The following is a 12,518-nucleotide window of genomic DNA, read 5'->3' as shown; positions in this document are numbered from 1 at the left end:
CTGGCAAAGCCTGGTATTCAGTTATCTGAGACAGAACAGGATTGAAAGTTGGTCACCTAAAACCCAAAGTGGCCAGAAATCAGGCACACTCCAGTGCGTGGCCCCTCTGGCCGTCAGCCCTAGAGCAGCAGCCTCGGAAGTATGCTTCCTGGAGGAGGCCAGGGCAATGACAGCGTGCCCCAGCCTGTGGAGCTCAGGTCTCTGTCACCCTTCAACAAGGCCAGCAGGAGTGGTGTGATAAAGGAGGTTATAGATTTGTACTGTGCTGGTTATCAATAGTGTGGGTTATTGCTATGAGTGATACACAGATGATGTGCCTCTTTCCCCCAAGAAAACAAACTTGGACCTGAAATTAGGAACCTGGAGAGGCAGTTGACCATTTTGTTCCAAATGAGCCTCATTCCTCATCTGTAATGTGGAGGAAGGGGTGAGGATGGACCCTCGATCTCCAGTCTTTCCAGCTTTAGTCCTCTCTCAACCTCCATGAGGTTTTGATAACAGATCAGAGGGCAGACAGATACAAACAGAAAAAACACAGGGGCACTGAGGGGATGGATGCCAGGAAACCTGCTTTCTAAGCAGTCAGGTAATATAAACATTTTCTGTTTTTGTTGTTGACTCTTCATTTACATATATTTTTTTAAATTGTAGTAAAAAATACCCAATACATAAAATTGACCATCCAAACCATTGGGGGGGAACAGGGCAATGGATTAAGTACATGTCCATTGCTAGGGACCATCACCGCCATCCAGCCACAGGATTCTTTATCACTAAAGAGATGTTAACAGTGTTTGCAGAGCACTAAAAATAACATCTCAAAAAGCAATAGTGTTTTGAGTTTATAAACCTCCTTTGTAGGAATTCAAGGCATTTCACAAACATTATCACATCTGTCCTCACAATGACCTTATATAGAAGCAGAGAGAATAGGAGAGTGGGCAGATCAGAGAGAGAACAAAAAAGAGGGGGAAATGTAATTTTGCTCCATTTCACCGTAATCCAAAGAGGCTCTGAATCACCAGGCTCAGGGTTTTCAGATATCTGACAATCTTAGAACTGGGATCAAGTATCAGTCCAAGTTTCCATTTCCTGAGATTGTGATTGTAGCGTTGACCAGAGAGGGAAGCATATATTTTTGAAGTTACAGAGTTGCCATCCCTTATGAGAGGATTTTTCTTCACAGCACATTGCTGGGATGGGTGTGTCAGTCTGGGAGTGGGGACTGGGGGACAGGCATGCTTTGGCAGCGGCCCCCGGGGGAGGGGGGGTGCATTACTCTTTCAGGTTCTGTTGGTCTCTGAGCAGCTGCTAATAGTGAGCTTTGCATAGTAAGGGCTGACTTGGTTTTAAGGCCAGGAGAGGAGCACTCATATGTGTGAAAGTTTTCATGGTCTGGAAATTAAAGCTGAATGACTTCAGGTTGTGTGTGCATGTGTGTGTGTGTCTGTGTGTGTTTGTGTGCAGGAAAGACAGAGCGTGAGCAAGCGCTAGATATAAAAAGTATATAAGAGAAAGTACATGGTTTGTCCTGGCTGTAGATGCAGTGTAGATGCAGGACCAGATGGAGAAGTTAGTAGTCAAAATTAGTACCTTGCATTTGATTCTTTTTTTTTCAGTTTGCTGATCCTTTTATTAAAAAAAAAAAAATGATAGTCCCTGTCGGAGAAGGGTAAAGAAGAAAACTGTATTCATGTAAAGTTGTGTTTCAGTTAGATTCAGCCTTTTGGTGACTGGAAAATTTCCGGTGAATTTCTAGGAACAAGAAAATGTCAGTGTTGCAGGTGCAAGCATTAAATCCATACAGTCCAGGAACAATCATGTGTAAACTGTGATTAAAAGACAGAAACAAACCTAAGGAAAAAACCTGTCAGTTAGAGCCAAACAAGCAGGATACTGTCATTTAGCCTGGAACATACTCTTTAAAAGTTCGTAGGGAGCAGTACTCTGCTTCTTAGTTTATGGAATACAGAATTAATTGGTTTGGCAATCTCCACTCAACCACTTACCTGTTTGATTGGCTTCTCATGAGAGCGCACAATAAATATTAGCTTTCTTATTGTGACTTTTGCAGTTGGCCGTATTCTGGGGCATCAATGGGGAGCCCAAGAGTAGTTGTCTTCAGACAGCCTTCCTCCCCTCACTACATTTATTCAGCATCTGCTTTGTACCGGGCACTATGCTGGATGCTGTGTGTCGGGTATCAGCCTTGGCCTTGGATGAGTTTACAAACCAGCAGAGTGAGACAGACATGTAACTATACTGGTGCTGCCAAGTGTCATTGATGCTGTGAAAGAAGAGTGTGAGGAAGGGGTCAAAAGGCACAAATCTCCAGTTTTAAAACAGTTAAGCCCTGGAGATACAATATACAGCACGGTGACTACAGTTACTAATATGTATTATGCATTTGAAAGTGCTAAGAGAGTAGATCTTAAAAAGTCTCATTATAAGAAAAAAATTTTCTAACTTTGTGTGGTAACAGATGTTAACTAGATGTATTGTGGTGGTCATTCTGCAACACATACAAATACCAAATCATGTCTGTACAGCTAAAACTAATATAATACTATATATCTTAATAAAAAGGGGCGTCTGGGTGGCTCAGTTGGTTAGTGGCTGCCTTCGGCTTGGGTAATGGTCCCGGGGTTCTGGGATCGAGCCCTGTGTCGGGCTCCTTGCTCGGCGGGGAGTCTGCTTCTCCCCTTGCTTGTGCTTGCTCTAGTGTGTCTCTCGCTCTCCCTTGCTCTCCCTGTGTCAAATAAATAAAATCTTTTTTAAAAAATAATAAAGCGTGTGCAGAAAGCACAAGGAAGGAATTGATTAGCTTGGTGCATGGTGTAGAAGGAGCAAGGGAGGGCTCTTGGAAGAGGTAACATTTAAGTTCTGTGTGTGTGTGTGTGTGTGTGTGTGTGTGTGTATGTGTGTGTGTGTTTTTAAGTAAATCATAGCTTTCGAGGCTGGAAGTGTTTGGGAGGACTGGTTAGAGGCTCCAGAGGGAATGTGGAGCAACTGAAGTGGAGGTTCAGACTCCCTGCATGATCTTTACGTGAGGATTACCAGATGGTGTGGGGTTTATACTGCCGGAAGGGAGCTGGCCGTGAGCAGGCTTCAGATCCTCCAAAGGGTGGAGGAAGGTGAAATTAAATAATGGAAAGAAGGAAAATGGTAAAAGAAAAAGCAGATGAGAAAAGTTGAATGGTAAATGAGTAAAGACAAGTGGAAGGTTGAGAAAAAGCATATCTTAACCCCCAAATGAAGAACTGCAAAGTGGTCAGAGTTGAGCCAGAAGATTGATAGACAGGCCTTTCGAGTTTCAAACTAGGGATCATGTGGTCTGCATCCGGCCAAAAACCTAAACAGAGCTAGGATAATATGGTACTACCTTGGCAGCAGTCTCAAAAAGACCAGAAGCCATCATTTCTTTTTGTCACGTGCATCCTGGTCCCAGTTCCTGGTGGAGCTATACCCCCAAGAGGGAGGGAGAGCTGAGTGGGCAGTAATGAGGCCCATCCTCTGGTCTGTGCCTGTAACGGCCCTCACCTTCTTCTCTGGGGGTAGAGGAGAGGACTGGGGAGGGGGCCAAAAGTCCCAAGTGGCAGAAACCCTACTAGAATCTGGCTACCACCTGGACACCTGTTGTCCGTTTTTACCTCCCCTTATCAGGTCTATCACGGCTGACTTTTTCCTAGGACATAAAATCACAGAACCACGGAATTTTAGTGTGAGAAAAGAGCAGGAGTATCTCCTAATTCAGTGTTTTCAAACTGTTTTGATCATTTACCCAAAGTAATAATACTAATTTGAACATATAGCCTCAATTCATGTACAGTTATTCATTTTAAATGCCATATTTATATTTCTATACTAGTATATTTATTTAAAAAGATATACAAAAATTATATTTAAAAATAAACAAATTTATAATATTTTCTTCCTATACCCTAATGGATTGTCTCTGTTCCCTCTGGGGTACATGAAATCTATTTTGGAGGCAACTCATCAAATTCTACCAGATGTGTTCGTCTCCTCTATAACTCTCTTCCAGAAGGAAAGCTAACCTTTCCTTGAACACCTAGAGGGACACCATTCCATTTTTGGAAACTTCTGGGAGTTCCCTGGTTACCATGTCCCAGATGGCCAAGGGAGGGGTTTCTCACACCTTGCATTTGGGCCAGAGCTGAATACCTCTCTGGGCATGCAGAGGGAAGGAGCCCTTGTTCTGCATTTGGCTCTCCCTGGGTCCCAGCACCAATGAGTACCAGGGCTGTGAAGACAGCAGGAAGGGCCTTTCCCTGCCACTGTAAATATTATCACTGCCTCTGGTATGCAGAAAAGCAAGAGGAGCAGCGTTTGCTGCTTCCAGGTGGCAGACGAACAAAAATGAGGCTGGGGTGGGAGGAGACAGAGGGTGTCTGGGAAAAAGAGATCAATAAAACCTCACTAGTGTGCAATATTTACCATAAACAGCCCAGGGTTGTTTGGGGAAGGGAAAGATGTCAACAGAGATCAGTTCTCTCTCAGTGACTGTGGGAGCAGGTGTTCCAGAAGGAAGGATAAAGAGGGCAGCCTTGGTGGGACCAGTGATCAGACTGATGGCCGCAGTCACTGAACGTTCATGTGAACAGGCAGCCAGTCCCACAGCGCACAGGGCCGCCTGCCATTTTTTTTAAACAAACATTTCAAGATCTTAAATTGCTACAACATTTACATATTTTCAGACTATGTACTATTTCCTCAGTTCTTCAGCAGAGTGTTCCCCAAACTCACAAATGCTACTGGTAGAGCTTGTTCGGGGCCAAGAATTCTTAACTGACAAAGTGCAGAAAGGTTTAGGTAGGTTTTTAAAAAAAATTAAAAAGCAGGCATATCTTGCCCTAAAACATATCAGGACTCTCCGAGAACTGACTGGAAATGCTTCTCTATGCAGCTTCTTGTGAAAGAAGCTGAGAGAGACTCTTTGAACAATTAAGCTGGTGGGGATTCGAAATGCTCTCTCTGCCCCTTCCCTCTTCCAACTGTTTTTGAGTGACAGACTAAGCTGAATCCTGAGGCCAGATTTAAAATTACTGTGACTTTTACCTTGATTGCATACTGTTAGATAATGAAAGAACAATATCCCTTTTGAGGTGAGTTTCAGGGAAAGGAAGAGCCTTCAGAGTCTGGGGAAGACGAGAAAAACTCAAAGAAGAAACAAGTCGGTTTTTGTTGTGGGGGGGGGCGGTGGAGGGGTATGGGTTAGACCGCATGCCTGGAAAGCTTCTCCTAACTTTGCAATCCCAGAAACATGCTCTACTGGCCTGGGGGTGTAAGCACTCATGGGGTTAAGTGTGTATTCTAGGTCTGGACGGTCATGAAATTCATCTTCCTGACAACAGTGACCAATCCAAGGGTTGGGCCCATGACCGAACAGGACATTATTAAGGTCTGATGTATAGATATCTCGCATGGATGTAAATGGGAGGGTATGAATTTGGAGCTCTTGGACACTGTGTTATTACCTGCCATGTGGAGAATTAGAATGAAGCCAAAGACAAGCAAAAGTGAAAGATGGATTTGTGCGTTTATGAGGATGCATGGGCAGGGAGAGAGTCCTCGTAGCCGGGAGGCAGCCCTGTCCTGCTCTCCCTGCAGCTCAGCGGAATCCATCAGCAGGTCCGTTTATGCCCGCCTTTAAAATAGAACCAGACCCTGATGACGTGATGACATCTCATCCTTTTCTCCACGACAACCTAATTCCAACCAGCATCGTGTCTCCCCTGGAAAACAGTAGCCTCTTACCTGCCTCCCTGCTGTTGCTTGGCTTCTCCACATTCAGTTTTTTTTTTTTTTTTTTTTTTTAAGATTTTATTTATTTATTTGACAGAGAGAAATCACAAGCAGACGGAGAGGCAGGCAGAGAGAGAGGAAGGGAATCAGGCTCCCTGCTGAGCAGAGAGCCCAACGGGGGACTCGATCTCAGGACCCTGAGATCATGACCCGAGCCGAAGGCAGCGGCTTAACCCACTGAGCCACCCAGGCCCCCCTCCACATTCAGTTTTGCATACAGCAAAGCAGTCATTTGGTGGTTTGCTTGCACAAAGTTTCGAAACATTAATTACATCCTGGCACTCCTCTGAATCCTGCAAAGGATTCTCATCTCACTCAGAGTAAAGCCAAAGTCTTAGAGTGGTTTACCCTACAACCTGCTCTCTCCTTCTTCTTGGGAGCTCACTGGCCTCCTCACTGCTTTTGAACAAGTCTTCATCCTCTGAGGTGGATATCTTCTTATTTTTACATGCATTTGTCTCTCAGTTTTGTGTTGTTGTTTTCACGGCTGTGTCCCACACATCCAGGGCCCCCAGAACAAGGTGAGCACCATAAATTCCAATGCTGGTCTGTACGGTGCTGGCTCCCTCTGCTCTTCCCTTCATTCTGTTGACTAGCCTAGAGGCCTCCCCAGTTACCTGAGCCTACAGATTCCCTCTTCTGCTTCAGCTACTTGGAACTGTGTTTGAGTGATGCCGGTTTTAAACCTGGAAATTTGGGGCAGAGCTGTACATCTCTAAAGATAAGTAGATTCTTCCCCCCAGCTTTTGATGCTGGTTCAATCTAAGTGTTCTAAAGACACCAAGAGTTGAGCCCTCCAAAATCTTAGAGCTTATTACTATTTTTTTATGCTTAAATTGCTTGCTCTTAAAATCTGTGCTACATTCTGAAGCCTGTCTTAGTATGTCTTAGGGTCAGCATTTTCCTTTGAAAATTTATGACTGAAATCAGACCTCATTCAGTGAGCAAGTGGGGATTGATTTAGAAAACTCCTGTGTATAGTCAACATTTCAGGCAGCTTTACTGTTTAGAAAAATGAGAATCACTGGGATGCTAGCATTCCATTTCTTTATCATCTGGATGATGTAGGGCTCAAGTGGGAGGAGATACAACGAAACATCCAGGAATCACTTTTTTTTTCTTTTTTTTTTTTTTTTTTTTTACCAGTAGTTATATTTCTCCATCACTTCCTCTAGGCTGGAAACCACTGGTTTTCCTTCATGTGTCAGAATCCCCCAGTTAGCTTTTCAAACTCCTGCATTTAAGCCTCACCACAACTTGGTGAAATCAGATTCTTGGGGGTGGGAAAACAACAGTGAAAACACTAGGCATCATTTACTGAACACGTACTATGTGCTTATGCTACATGCCTTACCCACAGGGTCCCATTTTATGCCCCAACAATTCCATAAGGCAGTACCACTGTGAAGGCCCACAGACATGTGAGGGGACAGCTCAGGCCCACAGAGGTTAAGTATGTTGCCTAGCATCCTATAGCATCTGGGAATGAGGACCAGTGACTAATCCAGGCATGCTGATGCCAGAGTCCAAACTCTTCTGGGATTTGGTTTTCGTTTTTGTATTTTAAAAAAAAAAAAAAAAAAAAAAAAAAAAAAAAAATATATATATATATATATATATATATATATGCATGGCTTCAAGAATCAAGTAGTTTTCTGAGCTCATTACCGAAAACATCAATCCGTCTGTCCTCCAGTGACACCCCCAGCCGTCCTATTTCTTCTTCTCAAGGCTGTCACTTTCGTGGTTTTACCTTTTGTTTTCCTGTGTGTGTGTGTGTCTCCCCATGATTGTTTATAATGGGACTTCTTTTTTCAGTTTTAAGCATTAGCTCAGATCTTCCCACATGGAAGATGACGGGAGAGATTTTGCTGCCTCTCCCTGCCCACTTCTGTGTAGTTGCACCAGGCTTTGGATTATATCATAACAGATTACGTGATGTAGATTATGTAAATACAGTTTTCGGCTGAGCGGTGTAGTCCGCTCAGTACATGGTTACGCTTTCCTTTCTTAAACAACTCCATGCTCGTTTCTAAGTTGTAGTATCTGTTGTTATCTCTTTGGGAATGATAAACATCAATTTCTTTGTTGTTTGTTTTTGACAAGGGCGGGGGAGTAATTCTCACATCCTTGCCTAGTATCTGTTTACTCCAAGGTGTTTTTTTCTGTTTATCTTTCGTGAAATCTGCTTTTCATATCTGAGACCTGCCTCAGGTGTCCGGTGGCCCTTGGATGCCTGCTCCTAGGTGTTGGAGGCAACAGACTGGGAACTGTACCTCGGGCCAGCTGACTGGCTTCACCGTGCATTTCCACAGGAAACCAAGCTCAGTGTCTTTGGGTCTTTCCTCTCAGTCTTGATCGTATTCCCCAGAGATGGATCTTCCAGTCTTCTCTCTGAAGGGTGATGGCCTAGATTCCAGCATTTTTGTGGTAGGGTGGAGGGGTGGGGATATTTCTGTTTATCCTCCTGTTCTCGACCAAGTACTCTTACCTGCAACTGGTGGTGTTCCCTGGTCTGTAGATTCTGTTTTGTCCTCCCTGGAGAATAAGCCTCCAATCTCCTAGGGGCAGGGGAGGGCACGGGGAATCCAGACAGTGTTGGGAAGGGGACTGTGCACCTCACTGCTTTGTAACTAGACTTTTAACCTACTCCTCCCTTTTTGGCCTCTCATTCACCCTCACTTCCAAGGGCAAATGTGCTGCCAGTTCCTGAGGCTTCTCAAGGTCTGTATGCAAACTGAGTCGTCTCCCAGCTTCCCCCGCTGCTGGCTTAGAATGCACCTGCTGGAATATGCCAAGTGCGTTACCATTCGTGCTTCTGCTTTTTAAAAATGTTACATATGCATTCACATATCCATTCCCATATGTGTGTGCATGTATTCGTTAGATTGTCTTTTGTCCAATCTCTTTGTCCCAGTAACTTAATGGCTTCCCCTCATTTTACTGAGGACACAGATAGGAGAGGAGTTAAATAAGTGTGATCAATCATCATCCTCACGGAGGAGTCAGAGCTCTTCATCACCACCTCCAACAGAAGGACAGAAAATCAGCTCTTTGCACACTACTGAATGGCAGTATCAGCACTTTCCAAGTCCTTGATCCATTGGCTTTTCTCAGCCTGGTTAGACAGATCACGAGAGAGATCATGGTATGAGCTATGCCCATACCATGGATGAAGAATGCCATGCAAACAGTGAGTTCCTGGACCAAGAGCACATCACAGGTCTCCCAATTTCTAACCTGGTACCATTTGCATGTTTTCGTATTGTGTCCTGGCCTATGCTTAGGATACCATCTGCCACTAGGGAGAATGATGCTCTCGGGTCCACCAAAAATTATGGGAAACCATGACTCAGCTTATCACCTTGACTCAAATTTCAAGTTCACTGCCCGAGTTCATCAAGAAGAGAAACAGAAGAGGGCAGCCTGCTCTGAAATGCTTTTATTCCACCCTGGCCCTTCTTCATCTGCTCCAGCTCTTAAAACTGCTTAACATTAGGAGCAGATAAATGCCGAGATGACCACATTTGTGGTACAGAGGGTGATGAAAGGCCCAGGGATTCCCAGGCCCTGGAAGAGTGAGTGAATCAGGGAACTTTGTTCCCACACTGGAGAAAGATGCTGTATGGAAACTGAACTGGGCCCACAGGATGGCATTTGGAAGCCAAATGAACTGCAGCTCTTTAAGTTCGTGAGGTTAGTGGTGCAGCTAATTGTGGAAACACAGGCACTCCCCACTGACCCAGAAATCCTTGCAATTCATGGCTTACGGCTGCACATTGTGAAGGTGATTTTTGCAGTTCATTTGAAAATAGAGAGACCTGGACAGTTCTGGTTGGTTCACAGGTCCTTTGTGGCCTTCCCTTGAGGCTTAAGAACATGTGTGGAATCCAGCTTTTTGCCCTATATAATAAAAAGAGACCGAAGGATAAAAAGCAATCCAAACATCACAGTGACTGGGCTAGACTTAGTGAGGCGCATGCAGAAAACCACTGTATTTTCTCCCTGGTTTGTTCAAATCCATTTGGTAATTCTGTGGGCTGGTTAGGTCCCCATTGCTGGGGGGAAACTTGGGCAGGTCCAGTGACTTTGTCCCTGTTAGTAATAAAGAGCCCTCTGGGTTCTCTAAGTCCCAAAATGAATCTCAGTTTGAAAATTGAGCATTTCAGTAACTAAAATGGCCAGTACAGCATAGACCTCAAGACTGAAAACTTCATCCAAAACTAAAGCTTTTCTCCTCCCATTTTGTGCCTGCCTTGGGCTCAAGGTCTGACATTAGGATTTTCCTTCCTATTCCTGCCACATGAAACTGGTTCTGGTTTCTCCGAGGCTGAAGCTGGGGCAAGGGAAATATGAGAAGGGGCTAGAAGTCTTTCTGGAGGGGCACGGATGTAATCAGCGGATCACGCATGGGGCATGGCGGATGACAAGTTTTGCTTCTCTCTGTTTAGGGGTTTAGGGTACTTCTGGGTTGTGAACCTGATGGTAGGGGCGGTGCTGTTTCTCTGGGCAGGTCCTTATGATAATTCCTCCTTCCGTCTTGGAGCTTCTCTGCATGTAGGTCCCTCTGTTGGATCCCAGTGCCCCTCCTGGACACCACTTGGGTCTTCCGGGCCTGAGGGGCCGTGAGCAGCACTTCCCACTTCCCGCAATCCCTCTGCTCTATCTCTTGACTCTTCCTGCTCAGCCAGTGCAGCTGCACACTCAGGGGGATGGAGTCAAGCTAAAACTCTGTCACCGGGCTCTACTCTATTCCTGGTAGCACTTTCCGTGACCTAGAGAAGGGGAAAGTTCTCTGTCTTCCTCCATGGAGGCTGCGGGGGAAATGAACAGCATCGTGATGAGCCTCTCTGACATCTTCTGCATCCACTTCTGTTTATACAGGCAGATGATTCCAGTGGGTGATGGTGTTTGATGTTTGACTCTTCTTTTTCCCTCTGTGGATGATTTTTGAGTCCTGCAGTGGTCTTCAGAAGCTGTAGTTAGCTGAAAAATGTCCCCCAAAGACATCAGATGAATATTACCTTATATACCAAAAGACATGGTTAAATGAAGGATCTCGAGATTATTCATGCAGTCTTAAGTATCTTTATAAGAGGGATGCAGGAGGAGTCTTGACGCATAGGAGATGAGGGGGTGATGTGACCAGGAAGATAGAATTGTGACCATGAATGCCAACAGCCCCCAGAAGCTAGAGGAGGCAAGAACCCACCAGCCCTGCCCTAGAACCTTCTGTGGGAGCACAGCCCTAATGTTGCCTTGACTTCAGCTCAGTGATACTTACTTGGGACTTCTGGCATCCAGGGCCATGAGGAAGTGCATTTCTGTTATTTTAAGCCACCCAGTTTGGGCTGATTTGTTATAGCAGTCGCAGGAAACCAATATAGGTGCCTCACCTACAGTAAAGCAGAAAGAATCCTGTTTTAAATCTGTCATAATAGAAATGATTTTAAAATTGTCTTAATGCCTTCGACAAGGATTGCTTCTCACTCTCACAAGTCAGTGTTGATATATTTCACATCTAATGTGTACACATGAGTCTGGGGGATGTAATTTGTCTGGCAGTGTCTGCATTTGGTCCTGCTTCTGAGGAAGCGACAGCAAGACCTTCCTGAAGGTGCTTCATCACTTTTCAGCCTGTGCAATTCTGTCTTCAACATTGTCTCTGTATATGGAAACTTCTTTTTTTAAAAAAAAAAAATTTATTTATTTATTTATTTATTTGACAGAGAGAGAGGGAGAGAAAGATCACAAGTAGGCAGAGAGGCAAGCAGAGAGAGAGGAGGGGAAGCAGGCTCCCTGCCGAGCAGAGAGCCTGATGTGGGGCTTGACCCCAGGACCCCGAGACCATGACCTGAGCCAAAGGCAGAGGCTTAACTGAGCCTCTGAGCCACCCAGGCGCCCATGTAGGTGGACACTTCTTAATGACCACATTGTCATGTAGCATCCTTGACCCAGTTATATTTAAAAATAACTGTATATACATGACTGTTTCTTTCCTTGGGAGGTTGAACATTACTTTTTCCCTAGGGGATCCCCGAGAGGTGACATCAAACACTGTGCCCTGTGCGCTCACTGGAGGAAGGAGGATTCCCTTGCTAGAGATAAGAGATGTGATTGACACGTTTGATGCGTAACTGGCTCCCAGTTCTGGTGTCCTTGCTGTTGACTCACAGAAATGTAAGATTCTACTAGAACTCGAAGTGTTTAGTCCAACACCCTGAGTTCACAGGCGAGGCCCTGGAGGCCTGCTGAGTTCACTGGAGGATTGGTAAAATCATGAAGAGGCACTCTTGGGGCCATACTTGCTGCATCCTGCTGCTCTGCCACACTCTTCCCCTTCCTGTGCTCATTTCCTAGAGGCTATAGAGGAAGGGGAGGCAGGGGTGGGCAGTATCAGTTGCTCATGCAAAAAACAGTTGTTAGGCAGCCACCAGATATCAGATTTCCTGCTAAGTGCTGGAGTTATCAACACCAGCCAAACTGTCCCTGACTAATGGAACTTGGAGAGATGAGCTACACACTTCCCTCGGGTCCCCCTTTCAAGCTAAGACTTACATGGAAGTCCACTGTATATAAGAGAGGACAGCAGAAGGCTTGTGGTTGCAGCAGACACCAGGGGAGATGGGCTGGGGAGAGAGGTAGAGATTGGGTAACTAGGTCCCCCCCAAATTTGGTACTTCCCGCCCCTG

The sequence above is a fragment of the Mustela nigripes genome, chromosome 18 (genome assembly GCF_022355385.1).
Source record: "Mustela nigripes isolate SB6536 chromosome 18, MUSNIG.SB6536, whole genome shotgun sequence".
Lineage (NCBI taxonomy): Eukaryota > Metazoa > Chordata > Mammalia > Carnivora > Mustelidae > Mustela > Mustela nigripes.
Note: the sequence above shows the minus strand (reverse complement) of the source record.